A 16,988-nucleotide genomic window follows, 5' to 3' on the forward strand; every position below is an offset into this window, starting at 1 on the left:
AAACATCCTTTGATCCACGCGGCGGACTGCGTGACACTGCTGCTACCGCTCTGGAGGAAAGCGCAAGTGCATGCCCGCATTCGAGACGAGGACTGACTCCCCTGGGGAGACTCCAGAAGTACCCCAAGATCCATGTCAGCACTGGAGAGGAATCCTCAGGTTCCGGCCCCGACTCCACACAAGGTCTTAGGCCCCGGCATCGACGGGAGAGGAATCCCGAGAGGCCCCCGAGGAACTCGCATGGGGACTGGCCTTTCCTGAGGCCACCAGAGCGGGTCCCTGACGTCCCCGTCGTAAGTCGAGAGAACCTGCCGCAACTCGAGAAAATCCAGAAGGTTTTGCCCTCCAGGCGAGATGAGGCCCATTTCCGCTGAGGCTTCTCAAGGCCAATCACATCTAACCACTGGAACTTCCAAAGGGTCCTTCACACCCTTGCTGCAACTCAAGAAGTTCCCCGACATACCCGTCTCCACTCGAGAGGAAGCACGTGGTATCCCGCACACATCCAGGGGAGCCCCGTTTCCGCCTCCTAGCTCGAGATGAGGGATCCTTTCCCTGTTTCGTAGGGAATGAATTCCCGGCGTTCCCGTCGCATCTCAAGAGGAGGCGCTCTCCACAGGAAAGGCGAGAGGAACTCCAGGGTCGTGCCACCATTCCAAGAGTCCCCCAGATGTGTCAGTCCATTCCAGAGGAACCTGTTTTCCCTGCACTGCCTTGACGTTCAAGCCGAGGATCGACTCCCACCACGTGTGCACGTGGGACAGCCCTGTGGGAAAGCCTCGTGGGAAAGCCTCATGGGAAAGACTCGAGGGAAAAACATAGATCCTTTGATCCACGCGGCGGAATGCGTGACACTGCTGCTACCGCTCTGGAGGAAAGCGCAAGTGCATGCCCGCATTCGAGACGAGGACTGACTCCCCTGGGGAGACTCCAGAAGTACCCCAAGATCCATGTCAGCACTGGAGAGGAATCCTCAGGTTCCGGCCACGACTCCACACAAGGTCTTAGGCCCCGGCATCGACGGGAGAGGTATCCCGATACGCCCCCGAGGAACTCGCATGGGGACTGGCCTTTCCTGAGGCCACCAGAGCGGGTCCCTGAGGTCCCCGTCGTAAGTCGAGAGCACCTGCCGCAACTCGAGAAAATCTAGGAGGTTTTGCCCTCCAGGCCAGATGAGGCCCATTTCCGCTGAGGCTTCTCGAGGCCAATCACATCTAACCACTGGAACTTCCAAAGGGTCCTTCACACCATTGCTGCAACTCAAGAAGTTCCCCGACATACCCGTCTCCACTCGAGAGGAAGCACGTGGGTTCCCGCACCCATCCAGGGGAGCCCCGTTTCCGCCTCCTAGCTCGAGATGAGGGATCCCTTCTCTGTTTCGTAGGGAAAGAATTCCCGGCGTTCCCGTCGCATCTCAAGAGGAGGCGCTCTCCACAGGAAAGGCGAGAGGAACTCCAGGGTCGAGACACCATTCCAAGAGTCCCCCAGATGTGTCAGTCCATTCCAGAGGAACCTGTTTTCCCTGCACTGCCTTGACGTTCAAGCCGAGGATCGACTCCCACCACGTGTGCACGTGGGACAGCCCTGTGGGAAAGCCTCGTGGGAAAGCCTCGTGCGAAAGACTCGAGGGAAAACCAAACATCCTTTGATCCACGCGGCGGACTGCGTGACACTGCTGCTACCGCTCTGGAGGAAAGCACAAGTGCATGCCCGCATTCGAGACGAGGACTGACTCCCCTGGGGAGACTCCAGAAGTACCCCAAGATGCATGTCACAACTGGAGAGGAATCCTCAGGTTCCGGCCCCGACTCCACACAAGGTCTTAGGCCCCGGCATCGACGGGAGAGGAATCCCGAGAGGCCCCCGTGGAACTCGCATGGGGACTGGCCTTTCCTGAGGCCACCAGAGCGGGTCCCTGAGGTGTCCGTCGTAAGTCGAGAGCACCTGCCGCAACTCGAGAAAATCCAGGAGGTTTTGCCCTCCAGGCGAGATGAGGCCCATTTCCGCTGAGGCTTCTCGAGGCTAATCACGTCTAACCACTGGAACTTCCAAAGGGTCCTTCACACCCTTGCTGCAACTCAAGAAGTTCCCCGACATACCCGTCTCCACTCGATAGGAAGCACGTGGGTCCCGCACACATCCAGGGGATCCCCGTTTCCGCCTCCTAGCTCGAGATGAGGGATCCTTTCCCTGTTTTGTAGGGAAAGAATTCCCGGCATTCCCGTCGCATCTCAAGAGGAGGCGCTCTCCACAGGAAAGGCGAGAGGAACTACAGGGTCATGCCACCATTCCAAGAGTCCCCTAGATGTGTCAGTCCATTCCAGAGGAACCTGTTTTCCCTGCACTGCCTTGACGTTCAAGCCGAGGATCGACTCCCACCACGTGTGCACGTGGGACAGCCCTGTGGGAAAGCCTCGTGGGAAAGCCTCGTGGGAAAGACTCGAGGGAAAACCATAGATCCTTTGATCCAAGCGGCGGACTGCGTGACACTGCTGCTACCGCTCTGGAGGAAAGCACAAGTGCATGCCCGCATTCGAGACGAGGACTGACTCCCCTGGGGAGACTCCAGAAGTACCCCAAGATGCATGTCAGCACTGGAGAGGAATCCTCAGGTTCCGGCCCCGACTCCACACAAGGTCTTAGGCCCCGGCATCGACGGGAGAGGAATCCCGAGAGGCCCCCGAGGAACTCGCATGGGGACTGGCCTTTCCTGAGGCCACCAGAGCGGGTCCCTGAGGTCCCCGTCGTAAGTCGAGAGCACCTGCCGCAACTCGAGAAAATCCAGGAGGTTTTGCCCTCCAGGCGAGATGAGGCCCATTTCCGCTGAGGCTTCTCGAGGCTAATCACGTCTAACCACTGGAACTTCCAAAGGGTCCTTCACACCCTTGCTGCAACTCAAGAAGTTCCCCGACATACCCGTCTCCACTCGAGAGGAAGCACGTGGTGTCCCGCACACATCCAGGGGAGCCCCGTTTCCGCCTCCTAGCTCGAGATGAGGGATCCTTTCCCTGTTTCGTAGGGAAAGAATTCCCGGCGTTCCCGTCGCATCTCAAGAGGAGGCGCTCTCCACAGGAAAGGCGAGAGGAACTCCAGGGTCGCGCCACCATTCCAAGAGTCCCCCAGATGTGTCAGTCCGTTCCAGAGTAACCTGTTTTCCCTGCACTGCCTTGACGTTCAAGCCGAGGATCGACTCCCACCACGTGTGCACGTGGGACAGCCCTGTGGGAAAGCCTCGTGGGAAAGCCTCATGGGAAAGACTCGAGGGAAAACCAAACATCCTTTGATCCACGCGGCGGACTGCGTGACACTGCTGCTACCGCTCTGGAGGAAAGCGCAAGTGCATGCCCGCATTCGAGACGAGGACTGACTCCCCTGGGGAGACTCCAGAAGTACCCCAAGATCCATGTCAGCACTGGAGAGGAATCCTCAGGTTCCGGCCCCGACTCCACACAAGGTCTTAGGCCCCAGCATCGACGGGAGAGGAATCCCGAGTGGCCCCCGAGGAACTCGCATGGGGACGGGCCTTTCCTGAGGCCACCAGAGCGGGTCCCTGAGGTCCCCGTCGTAAGTCGAGAGCACCTGCCGCAACTCGAGAAAATCCAGGAGGTTTTGCCCTCCAGGCGAGATGAGGCCCATTTCCGCTGAGGCTTCTCGAGGCTAATCACGTCTAAATACTGGAACTTCCAAAGGGTCCTTCACACCCTTGCTGCAACTCAAGAAGTTCCCTGACATACCCGTCTCCACTCGAGAGGAAGCACGTGGTGTCCCGCACACATCCAGGGGAGCCCCGTTTCCGCCTCCTAGCTCGAGATGAGGGATCCTTTCCCTGTTTCGTAGGGAAAGAATTCCCGGCGTTCCCGTCGCATCTCAAGAGGAGGCGCTCTCCACAGGAAAGGCGAGAGGAACTCCAGGGTCGTGCCACCATTCCAAGAGTCCCCCAGATGTGTCAGTCCGTTCCAGAGGAACCTGTTTTCCCTGCACTGCCTTGACGTTCAAGCCGAGGATCGACTCCCACCACGTGTACACGTGGGACAGCCCTGTGGGAAAGCCTCGTGGGAAAGCCTCGTGGGAAAGACTCGAGGGAAAACCATAGATCCTTTGATCCACGCGGCGGACTGTGTGACACTGCTGCTACCGCTCTGGAGGAAAGCGCAAGTGCATGCCCGCATTCGAGACGAGGACTGACTCCCCTGGGGAGACTCCAGAAGTACCCCAAGATCCATGTCAGCACTGGAGAGGAATCCTCAGGTTCCGGCCCCGACTCCACACAAGGTCTTAGGCCCCGGCATCGACGGGAGAGGAATCCCGAGAGGCCCCCGAGGAACTCGCATGGGGACTGGCCTTTCCTGAGGCCACCAGAGCGGGTCCCTGAGGTCCCCGTTGTAAGTCGAGAGCACCTGCCGCAACTCGAGAAAATCCAGGAGGTTTTGCCCTCCAGGCGAGATGAGGCCCATTTCCGCTGAGGCTTCTCGAGGCTAATCACGTCTAACCACTGGAACTTCCAAAGGGTCCTTCACACCCTTGCTGCAACTCAAGAAGTTCCCCGACATACCCGTCTCCACTCGAGAGGAAGCACGTGGTGTCCCGCACACATCCAGGGGAGCCCCGTTTCCGCCTCCTAGCTCGAGATGAGGGATCCTTTCCCTGTTTCGTAGGGAAAGAATTCCCGGCGTTCCCGTCGCATCTCAAGAGGAGGCGCTCTCCACAGGAAAGGCGAGAGGAAATCCAGGGTCGTGCCACCATTCCAAGAGTCCCCCAGATGTGTCAGTCCGTTCCAGAGGAACCTGTTTTCCCTGCACTGCCTTGACGTTCAAGCCGAGGATCGACTCCCACCACGTGTGCACGTGGGAAAGCCCTGTGGGAAAGCCTCGTGGGAAAGCCTCATGGGAAAGACTCGAGGGAAAACCAAACATCCATTGATCCACGCGGCGGACTGCGTGACACTGCTGCTACCGCTCTGGAGGAAAGCGCAAGTGCATGCCCGCATTCGAGACGAGGACTCTCTCCCCTGGAGAGACTCCAGAAGTACCCCAAGATCCATGTCAGCACTGAAGAGGAATCCTCAGGTTCCGGCCCCGACTCCACACAAGGTCTTAGGCCCCGGCATCGACGGGAGAGGAATCCCGAGAGGCCCCCGTGGAACTCGCATGGGGACTGGCCTTTCCTGAGGCCACCAGAGCATTTCCCTGAGGTCCCCGTCGTAAGTCGAGAGCACCTGCCGCAACTCGAGAAAATCCAGGAGGTTTTGCCCTCCAGGCGAGATGAGGCCCATTTCCGCTGAGGCTTCTCGAGGCTAATCACGTCTAACCACTGGAACTTCCAAAGGGTCCTTCACACCCTTGCTGCAACTCAAGAAGTTCCCCGACATACCCGTCTCCACTCGAGAGGAAGCACGTGGGTCCCGCACACATCCAGGGGAGCCCCGTTTCCGCCTCCTAGCTCGAGATGAGGGATCCTTTCCCTGTTTCGTAGGGAAAGAATTCCCGGCGTTCCCGTCGCATCTCAAGAGGAGGCGCTCTCCACAGGAAAGGCGAGAGGAACTCCAGGGTCGTGCCACCATTCCAAGAGTCCCCCAGATGTGTCAGTCCATTCCAGAGGAACCTGTTTTCCCTGCACTGCCTTGACGTTCAAGCCGAGGATCGACTCCCACCACGTGTGCACGTGGGACAGCCCTGTGGGAAAGCCTCGTGGGAAAGCCTGGTGGGAAAGACTCGAGGGAAAACCATAGATCATTTGATCCACGCGGCGGACTGCGTGACACTGCTGCTACCGCTCTGGAGGAAAGCGCAAGTGCATGCCCGCATTCGAGACGAGGACTGACTCCCCTGGGGAGACTCCAGAAGTACCCCAAGATCCATGTCAGCACTGGAGAGGAATCCTCAGGTTCCGGCCCCGACTCCACACAAGGTCTTAGGCCCCGGCATCGACGGGAGAGGAATCCCGAGAGGCCCCCGAGGAACTCGCATGGGGACTGGCCTTTCCTGAGGCCACCAGAGCGGGTCCCTGAGGTCCCCGTCGTAAGTCGAGAGCACCTGCCGCAACTCGAGAAAATCCAGGAGGTTTTGCCCTCCAGGCGAGATGAGGCCCATTTCCGCTGAGGCTTCTCGAGGCTAATCACGTCTAACCACTGGAACTTCCAAAGGGTCCTTCACACCCTTGCTGCAACTCAAGAAGTTCCCCGACATACCCGTCTCCACTCGAGAGGAAGCACGTGGGTCACCCACACATCCAGGGGAGCCCCGTTTCCGCCTCCTAGCTCGAGATGAGGGATCCTTTCCCTGTTTCGTAGGGAAAGAATTCCCGGCGTTCCCGTCGCATCTCAAGAGGAGGCGCTCTCCACAGGAAAGGCGAGAGGAACTCCAGGGTCGTGCCACCATTCCAAGAGTCCCCCAGATGTGTCAGTCCATTCCAGAGGAACCTGTTTTCCCTGCACTGCCTTGACGTTCAAGCCGAGGATCGACTCCCACCACGTGTGCACGTGGGACAGCCCTGTGGGAAAGCCTCGTGGGAAAGCCTGGTGGGAAAGACTCGAGGGAAAACCATAGATCCTTTGATCCAAGCGGCGGACTGCGTGACACTGCTACTACCGCTCTGGAGGAAAGCGCAAGTGCATGCCCGCATTCGAGACGAGGACTGACTCCCCTGGGGAGACTCCAGAAGTACCCCAAGATCCATGTCAGCACTGGAGAGGAATCCTCAGGTTCCGGCCCCGACTCCACACAAGGTCTTAGGCCCCGGCATCGACGGGAGAGGAATCCCGAGAGGCCCCCGAGGAACTCGCATGGGGACTGGCCTTTCCTGAGGCCACCAGAGCGGGTCCCTGAGGTCCCCGTCGTAAGTCGAGAGCACCTGCCGCAACTCCAGAAAATCCAGGAGGTTTTGCCCTCCAGGCGAGATGAGGCCCATTTCCGCTGAGGCTTCTCGAGGCTAATCACGTCTAACCACTGGAACTTCCAAAAGGTCCTTCACACCATTGCTGCAACTCAAGAAGTTCCCCGAGATACCCGTCTCCACTCGAGAGGTAGCACGTGGGTTCCCGCACACATCCAGGGGAGCCCCGTTTCCGCCTCCTAGCTCGAGATGAGGGATCCCTTCCCTGTTTCGTAGGGAAAGAATTCCCGGCGTTCCCGTCGCATCTCAAGAGGAGGCGCTCTCCACAGGAAAGGCGAGAGGAACTCCAGGGTCATGCCACCATTCCAAGAGTCCCCCAGATGTGTCAGTCCATTCCAGAGGAACCTGTTTTCCTTGCACTGCCTTGACGTTCAAGCCGAGGATCGACTCCCACCACGTGTGCACGTGGGACAGCCCTGTGGGAAAGCCTCGTGGGAAAGCCTCGTGGGAAAGACTCGAGGGAAAACCATAGATCCTTTGATCCACGCGGCGGACTGCGTGACACTGCTGCTACCGCTCTGGAGGAAAGCGCAAGTGCATGCCCGCATTCGAGACGAGGACTGACTCCCCTGGGGAGACTCCAGAAGTACCCCAAGATCCATGTCAGCACTGGAGAGGAATCCTCAGGTTCCGGCCCCGACTCCACACAAGGTCTTAGGCCCCGGCATCGACGGGAGAGGAATCCCGAGAGGCCCCCGAGGAACTCGCATGGGGACTGGCCTTTCCTGAGGCCACCAGAGCGGGTCCCTGAGGTCCCCGTCGTAAGTCGAGAGCACCTGCCGCAATTCGAGAAAATCCAGGAGGTTTTGCCCTCCAGGCGAGATGAGGCCCATTTCCGCGGGGGCTTCTCGAGGCTAATCACGTCTAACCACTGGAACTTCGAAAGGGTCCTTCACACCCTTGCTGCAACTCAAGAAGTTCCCCGACATACCCGTCTCCACTCGAGAGGAAGCACGTGGGTCACCCACACATCCAGGGGAGCCCCGTTTCCGCCTCCTAGCTCGAGATGAGGGATCCTTTCCCTGTTTCCTAGGGAAAGAATTCCCGGCGTTCCCGTCGCATCTCAAGAGGAGGCGCTCTCCACAGGAAAGGCGAGAGGAACTCCAGGGTCGTGCCACCATTCCAAGAGTCCCCCAGATGTGTCAGTCCATTCCAGAGGAACCTGTTTTCCCTGCACTGCCTTGACGTTCAAGCCGAGGATCGACTCCCACCACGTGTGCACGTGGGACAGCCCTGTGGGAAAGCCTCGTGGGAAAGCCTCGTGGGAAAGACTCGAGGGAAAACCAAACATCCTTTGATCCACGCGGCGGACTGCGTGACACTGCTGCTACCGCTCTGGAGGAAAGCGCAAGTGCATGCCCGCATTCGAGACGAGGACTGACTCCCCTGGGGAGACTCCAGAAGTACCCCAAGATCCATGTCAGCACTGGAGAGGAATCCTCAGGTTCCGGCCCCGACTCCACACAAGGTCTTAGGCCCCGGCATCGACGGGAGAGGAATCCCGAGAGGCCCCCGAGGAACTCGCATGGGGACTGGCCTTTCCTGAGGCCACCAGAGCGGGTCCCTGACGTTCCCGTCGTAAGTCGAGAGAACCTGCCGCAACTCGAGAAAATCCAGAAGGTTTTGCCCTCCAGGCGAGATGAGGCCCATTTCCGCTGAGGCTTCTCAAGGCCAATCACATCTAACCACTGGAACTTCGAAAGGGTCCTTCACACCCTTGCTGCAACTCAAGAAGTTCCCCGACATACCCGTCTCCACTCGAGAGGAAGCACGTGGTATCCCGCACACATCCAGGGGAGCCCCGTTTCCGCCTCCTAGCTCGAGATGAGGGATCCTTTCCCTGTTTCGTAGGGAATGAATTCCCGGCGTTCCCGTCGCATCTCAAGAGGAGGCGCTCTCCACAGGAAAGGCGAGAGGAACTCCAGGGTCGTGCCACCATTCCAAGAGTCCCCCAGATGTGTCAGTCCATTCCAGAGGAACCTGTTTTCCCTGCACTGCCTTGACGTTCAAGCCGAGGATCGACTCCCACCACGTGTGCACGTGGGACAGCCCTGTGGGAAAGCCTCGTGGGAAAGCCTCATGGGAAAGACTCGAGGGAAAAACATAGATCCTTTGATCCACGCGGCGGAATGCGTGACACTGCTGCTACCGCTCTGGAGGAAAGCGCAAGTGCATGCCCGCATTCGAGACGAGGACTGACTCCCCTGGGGAGACTCCAGAAATACCCCAAGATCCATGTCAGCACTGGAGAGGAATCCTCAGGTTCTGGCCCCGACTCCACACAAGGTCTTAGGCCCCGGCATCGACGGGAGAGGAATCCCGAGAGGCCCCCGTGGAACTCGCATGGGGACTGGCCTTTCCTGAGGCCACCAGAGCGGGTCCCTGAGGTCCCCGTCGTAAGTCGAGAGCACCTGCCGCAACTCGAGAAAATCCAGGAGGTTTTGCCCTCCAGGCGAGATGAGGCCCATTTCCGCTGAGGCTTCTCGAGGCCAATCACATCTAACCACTGGAATTTCCAAAGGGTCCTTCACACCCTTGCTGCAACTCAAGAAGTTCCCCGACATACCCGTCTCCACTCGAGAGGAAGCACGTGGTGTCCCGCACACATCCAGGGGAGCCCCGTTTCCGCCTCCTAGCTCGAGATGAGGGATCCTTTCCCTGTTTCGAAGGGAAAGAATTCCCGGCGTTCCCGTCGCATCTCAAGAGGAGGCGCTCTCCACAGGAAAGGCGAGAGGAACTTCAGGGTCGAGACACCATTCCAAGTGTCCCCCAGATGTGTCAGTCCAATCCAGAGGAACCTGTTTTCCCTGCACTGCCTTGACGTTCAAGCCGAGGATCGACTCCCACCACGTGTGCACGTGGGACAGCCCTGTGGGAAAGCCTCGTGGGAAAGCCTCGTGGGAAAGACTCGAGGGAAAACCATAGATCCTTTGATCCACGCGGCGGACTGCGTGACACTGCTGCTACCGCTCTGGAGGAAAGCGCAAGTGCATGCCCGCATTCGAGACGAGGACTGACTCCCCTGGGGAGACTCCAGAAGTACCCCAAGATCCATGTCAGCACTGGAGAGGAATCCTCAGGTTCCGGCCCCGACTCCACACAAGGTCTTAGGCCCCGGCATCGACGGGAGAGGAATCCCGAGAGGCCCCCGAGGAACTCGCATGGGGACTGGCCTTTCCTGAGGCCACCAGAGCGGGTCCCTGAGGTCCCCGTCGTAAGTCGAGAGCACCTGCCGCAACTCGAGAAAATCCAGGAGGTTTTGCCCTCCAGGCGAGATGAGGCCCATTTCCGCTGAGGCTTCTCGAGGCCAATCACATCTAACCACTGGAACTTCCAAAGGGTCCTTCACACCCTTGCTGCAACTCAAGGAGTTCCCCGACATACCCGTCTCCACTCGAGAGGAAGCACGTGGGGTCCCGCACACATCCAGGGGAGCCCCGTTTCCGCCTCCTAGCTCGAGATGAGGGATCCTTTCCTTGTTTTGTAGGGAAAGAATTCCCGGCGTTCCCGTCGCATCTCTAGAGGAGGCGCTTTCCACAGGAAAGGCGAGAGGAACTCCAGGGTCGAGACACCATTCCAAGAGTCCCCCAGATGTGTCAGTCCATTCCAGAGGAACCTGTTTTCCCTGCACTGCCTTGACGTTCAAGCCGAGGATCGACTCCCACCACGTGTGCACGTGGGACAGCCCTGTGGGAAAGCCTCGTGGGAAAGCCTCGTTGGAAAGACTCGAGGGAAAACCATAGATCCTTTGATCCACGCGGCGGACTGCGTGACACTGCTGCTACCGCTCTGGAGGAAAGCGCAATGCATGCCCGCATTCGAGACGAGGACTGACTCCCCTGGGGAGACTCCAGAAGTACCCCAAGATCCATGTCAGCACTGGAGAGGAATCCTCAGGTTCCGGCCCCGACTCCACACAAGGACTTAGGCCCCGGCATCGACGGGAGAGGAATCCCGAGAGGCCCCCGAGGAACTCGCATGGGGACTGGCCTTTCCTGAGGCCACCAGAGCGGGTCCCTGAGGTCCCCGTCGTAAGTCGAGAGCACCTGCCGCAACTCGAGAAAATCCAGGAGGTTTTGCCCTCCAGGCGAGATGAGGCCCATTTCCGCTGAGGCTTCTCGAGGCCAATCACATCTAACCACTGGAACTTCCAAAGGGTCCTTCACACCCTTGCGGCAACTCAAGAAGTTCCCCGACATACCCGTCTCCACTCGAGAGGAAGCACGTGGTGTCCCGCACACATCCAGGGGAGCCCCGTTTCCGCCTCCTAGCTCGAGATGAGGGATCCTTTCCCTGTTTCGTAGGGAAAGAATTCCCGGCGTTCCCGTCGCATCTCAAGAGGAGGCGCTCTCCACAGGAAAGGCGAGAGGAACTCCAGGGTAATGCCACCATTCCAAGAGTCCCCCAGATGTGTCAGCCCATTCCAGAGGAACCTGTTTTCCCTGCACTGCCTTGACGTTCAAGCCGAGGATCGACTCCAACCACGTGTGCACGTGGGACAGCCCTGTGGGAAAGCCTCGTGGGAAAGCCTCGTGGGAAAGACTCGAGGGAAAACCATAGATCCTTTGATCCGCGCGGCGGACTGCGGGACACTGCTGCTACCGCTCTGGAGGAAAGCGCAAGTGCATGCCCGCATTCGAGACGAGGACTGACTCCCCTGGGGAGACTCCAGAAGTACCCCAAGATACATGTCAGCACTGGAGAGGAATCCTCAGGTTCCGGCCCCGACTCCACACAAGGTCTTAGGCCCCGGCATCGACGGGAGAGGAATCCCGAGAGGCCCCCGAGGAACTCGCATGGGGACTGGCCTTTCCTGAGGCCACCAGAGCGGTTCCCTGAGGTCCCCGTCGTAAGTCGAGAGCACCTGCCGCAACTCGAGAAAATCCAGGAGGTTTTGCCCTCCAGGCGAGATGAGGCCCATTTCCGCTGAGGCTTCTCGAGGCCAATCACATCTAACCACTGGAACTTCCAAAGGGTCCTTCACACCATTGCTGCCACTCAGGAAGTTCCCCGACATACCCGTCTCCACTCGAGAGGAAGCACGTGGGTTCCCGCACACATCCAGGGGAGCCCCGTTTCCGCCTCCTAGCTCAAGATGAGGGATCCTTTCCCTGTTTCGTAGGGAAAGAATTCCCGGCGTTCCCGTCGCATCTCAAGAGGAGGCGCTCTCCACAGGAAAGGCGAGAGGAACTCCAGGGTCGAGACACCATTCCAAGAGTCCCCCAGATGTGTCAGTCCAATCCAGAGGAACCTGTTTTCCCTGCACTGCCTTGACGTTCAAGCCGAGGATCGACTCCCACCACGTGTGCACGTGGGACAGCCCTGTGGGAAAGCCTCGTCGGAAAGCCTCGAGGGAAAACCATAGATCCTTTGATCCACGCGGCGGACTGCGTGACACTGCTGGTACCGCTCTGGAGGAAAGCGCAAGTGCATGCCCGCATTCGAGACGAGGACTGACTCCCCTGGGGAGACTCCAGAAGTACCCCAAGATCCATGTCAGCACTGGAGAGGAATCCTCAGGTTCCGGCCCCGACTCCACACAAGGTCTTAGGCCCCGGCATCGACGGGAGAGGAATCCCGAGAGGCCCCCGAGGAACTCGCATGGGGACTGGCCTTTCCTGAGGCCACCAGAGCGGTTCCCTGAGGTCCCCGTCGAAAGTCGAGAGCACCTTCCGCAACTCGAGAAAATCCAGGAGGTTTTGCCCTCCAGGCGAGATGAGGCCCATTTCCTCTGAGGCTTCTCGAGGCCAATCACATCTAACCACTGGAACTTCCAAAGGGTCCTTCACACCCTTGCTGCAACTCAAAAAGTTCCCCGACATACCCGTCTCCACTCGAGAGGAAGCACGTGGTGTCCCGCACACATCCAGGGGAGCCCCGTTTCCGCCTCCTAGCTCGAGATGAGGGATCCTTTCCCTGTTTCGTAGGGAAAGAATTCCCGGCGTTCCCGTCGCATCTCAAGAGGAGGCGCTCTCCACAGGAAAGGCGAGAGGAACTCCAGGGCCGTGCCACCATTCCAAGAGTCCCCCAGATGTGTCAGTCCATTCCAGAGGAACCTGTTTTCCCTGCACTGCCTTGACGTTCAAGCCGAGGATCGACTCCCACCACGTGTGCACGTGGGACAGCCCTGCGGGAAAGCCTCGTGGGAAAGCCTCGTGGGAAAGACTCGAGGGAAAACCATAGATCCTTTGATCCACGCGGCGGACTGCGTGACACTGCTGCTACCGCTCTGGAGGAAAGCGCAAGTGCATGCCCGCATTCGAGACGAGGACTGACTCCCCTGGGGAGACTCCAGAAGTACCCCAAGATCCATGTCAGCACTGGAGAGGAATCCTCAGGTTCCGGCCCCGACTCCACACAAGGTCTTAGGCCCCGGCATCGACGGGAGAGGAATCCCGATAGGCCTCCGAGGAACTCGCATGGGGACTGGCCTTTCCTGAGGCCACCAGAGCGGGTCCCTGAGGTCCCCGTCGTAAGTCTAGAGCACCTTCCGCAACTCGAGAAAATCCAGGAGGTTTTGCCCTCCAGGCGAGATGAGGCCCATTTCCGCTGAGGCTTCTCGAGGCCAATCACATATAACCACTGGAACTTCCAAAGGGTCCTTCACACCATTGCTGCAACTCAAGAAGTTCCCCGACATACCCGTCTCCACTCGAGAGGAAGCACGTGGGGTCCCGCACACATCCAGGGGAGCCCCGTTTCCGCCTCCTAGCTCGAGATGAGGGATACTTTCCCTGTTTCGTAGGGAAAGAATTCCCGGCGTTCCCGTCGCATCTCAAGAGGAAGCGCTCTCCACAGGAATGGCGAGAGGAACTCCAGGGTCGTGACACGATTCCAAGAGTCCCCCAGATGTGTCAGTGCATTCCAGAGGAACCTGTTTTCCCTGCACTGCCTTGACGTTCAAGCCGAGGATCGACTCCCACCACGTGTGCACGTGGGACAACCCTGTGGGAAAGCCTCGGGGGAAAGCCTCGTGGGAAAGACTCGAGGGAAAACCATAGATCCTTTGATCCACGCGGCAGACTGCGTGACACTGCTGCTACCGCTCTGGAAGAAAGTGCAAGTGCATGCCCGCATTCGAAACGAGGACTGACTCCCCTGGGGAGACTGCAGATGTACCCCAAGATCCATGTCAGCACTGGAGAGGAAACCTCAGGTTCCGGCCCCGACTCCACACAAGGTCTTAGGCCCCGGCATCGACGGGAGAGGAATCCCGAGAGGCCCCCGAGGAACTCGCATGGGGACTGGCCTTTCCTGAGTAAACCAGAGCGGGTCCCTGAGGTCTCCGTCGTAAGTCGAGAGCACCTGCCGCAACTCGAGAAAATCCAGGAGGTTTTGCCCTCCAGGCGAGATGAGGCCCATTTCCGCTGAGGCTTCTCGACGCTAATCACGTCTAACCACTGGAACTTCCAAAGGGTCCTTCACACCCTTGCTGCAACTCAAGAAGTTCCCCGACATACCCGTCTCCACTCGAGAGGACGCACGTGGGTCCCGCACACATCCAGGGGAGCCCTGTTTCCGCCTCCTAGCTCGAGATGAGGGATCCTTTCCCTGTTTCATAGGGAAAGAATTCCCGGCGTTCCCGTCGCTTCTCAAGAGGAGGTGCTCTCCACAGGAAAGGCGAGAGGAACTCCAGGGTCGTGCCACCATTCCAAGAGTCCCCCAGATGTGTCAGTCCATTCCAGAGGAACCTGTTTTCCCTGCACTGCCTTGACGTTCAAGCCGAGGATCGACTCCCACCACGTGTGCACGTGGGACAGCCCTGTGCGAAAGCCTCGTGGGAAAGCCTCGTGGGAAAGACTCGAGGGAAAACCATAGATCCTTTGATCCACGCGGCGGACTGCGTGACACTGCTGCTACCGCTCTGGAGGAAAGCGCAAGTGCATGCCCGCATTCGAGACGAGGACTGACTCCCCTGGGGAGACTCCAGAAGTACCCCAAGATCCATGTCAGCACTGGAGAGGAATCCTCAGGTTCCGGCCCCGACTCCACACAAGGTCTTAGGCCCCGGCATCGACGGGAGAGGAATCCCGAGAGGCCCCCGAGGAACTCGCATGGGGACTGGCCTTTCCTGAGGCCACCAGAGCGGGTCCCTGAGGTCCCCGTCGTAAGTCGAGAGCACCTGCCGCAACTCGAGAAAATCCAGGAGGTTTTGCCCTCCAGGCGAGATGAGGCCCATTTCCGCTGAGGCTTCTCGAGGCCAATCACATCTAACCACTGGAACTTCCAAAGGGTCCTTCACACCCTTGCTGCAACTCAAGGAGTTCCCCGACATACCCGTCTCCACTCGAGAGGAAGCACGTGGGGTCCCGCACACATCCAGGGGAGCCCCGTTTCCGCCTCCTAGCTCGAGATGAGGGATCCTTTCCTTGTTTTGTAGGGAAAGAATTCCCGGCGTTCCCGTCGCATCTCTAGAGGAGGCGCTTTCCACAGGAAAGGCGAGAGGAACTCCAGGGTCGAGACACCATTCCAAGAGTCCCCCAGATGTGTCAGTCCATTCCAGAGGAACCTGTTTTCCCTGCACTGCCTTGACGTTCAAGCCGAGGATCGACTCCCACCACGTGTGCACGTGGGACAGCCCTGTGGGAAAGCCTCGTGGGAAAGCCTCGTTGGAAAGACTCGAGGGAAAACCATAGATCCTTTGATCCACGCGGCGGACTGCGTGACACTGCTGCTACCGCTCTGGAGGAAAGCGCAATGCATGCCCGCATTCGAGACGAGGACTGACTCCCCTGGGGAGACTCCAGAAGTACCCCAAGATCCATGTCAGCACTGGAGAGGAATCCTCAGGTTCCGGCCCCGACTCCACACAAGGACTTAGGCCCCGGCATCGACGGGAGAGGAATCCCGAGAGGCCCCCGAGGAACTCGCATGGGGACTGGCCTTTCCTGAGGCCACCAGAGCGGGTCCCTGAGGTCCCCGTCGTAAGTCGAGAGCACCTGCCGCAACTCGAGAAAATCCAGGAGGTTTTGCCCTCCAGGCGAGATGAGGCCCATTTCCGCTGAGGCTTCTCGAGGCCAATCACATCTAACCACTGGAACTTCCAAAGGGTCCTTCACACCCTTGCGGCAACTCAAGAAGTTCCCCGACATACCCGTCTCCACTCGAGAGGAAGCACGTGGTGTCCCGCACACATCCAGGGGAGCCCCGTTTCCGCCTCCTAGCTCGAGATGAGGGATCCTTTCCCTGTTTCGTAGGGAAAGAATTCCCGGCGTTCCCGTCGCATCTCAAGAGGAGGCGCTCTCCACAGGAAAGGCGAGAGGAACTCCAGGGTAATGCCACCATTCCAAGAGTCCCCCAGATGTGTCAGCCCATTCCAGAGGAACCTGTTTTCCCTGCACTGCCTTGACGTTCAAGCCGAGGATCGACTCCAACCACGTGTGCACGTGGGACAGCCCTGTGGGAAAGCCTCGTGGGAAAGCCTCGTGGGAAAGACTCGAGGGAAAACCATAGATCCTTTGATCCGCGCGGCGGACTGCGGGACACTGCTGCTACCGCTCTGGAGGAAAGCGCAAGTGCATGCCCGCATTCGAGACGAGGACTGACTCCCCTGGGGAGACTCCAGAAGTACCCCAAGATACATGTCAGCACTGGAGAGGAATCCTCAGGTTCCGGCCCCGACTCCACACAAGGTCTTAGGCCCCGGCATCGACGGGAGAGGAATCCCGAGAGGCCCCCGAGGAACTCGCATGGGGACTGGCCTTTCCTGAGGCCACCAGAGCGGTTCCCTGAGGTCCCCGTCGTAAGTCGAGAGCACCTGCCGCAACTCGAGAAAATCCAGGAGGTTTTGCCCTCCAGGCGAGATGAGGCCCATTTCCGCTGAGGCTTCTCGAGGCCAATCACATCTAACCACTGGAACTTCCAAAGGGTCCTTCACACCATTGCTGCCACTCAGGAAGTTCCCCGACATACCCGTCTCCACTCGAGAGGAAGCACGTGGGTTCCCGCACACATCCAGGGGAGCCCCGTTTCCGCCTCCTAGCTCAAGATGAGGGATCCTTTCCCTGTTTCGTAGGGAAAGAATTCCCGGCGTTCCCGTCGCATCTCAAGAGGAGGCGCTCTCCACAGGAAAGGCGAGAGGAACTCCAGGGTCGAGA

This window comes from Ovis canadensis, chromosome 25 (assembly GCF_042477335.2).
Source record: "Ovis canadensis isolate MfBH-ARS-UI-01 breed Bighorn chromosome 25, ARS-UI_OviCan_v2, whole genome shotgun sequence".
Taxonomy (NCBI): Eukaryota; Metazoa; Chordata; class Mammalia; order Artiodactyla; family Bovidae; genus Ovis; species Ovis canadensis.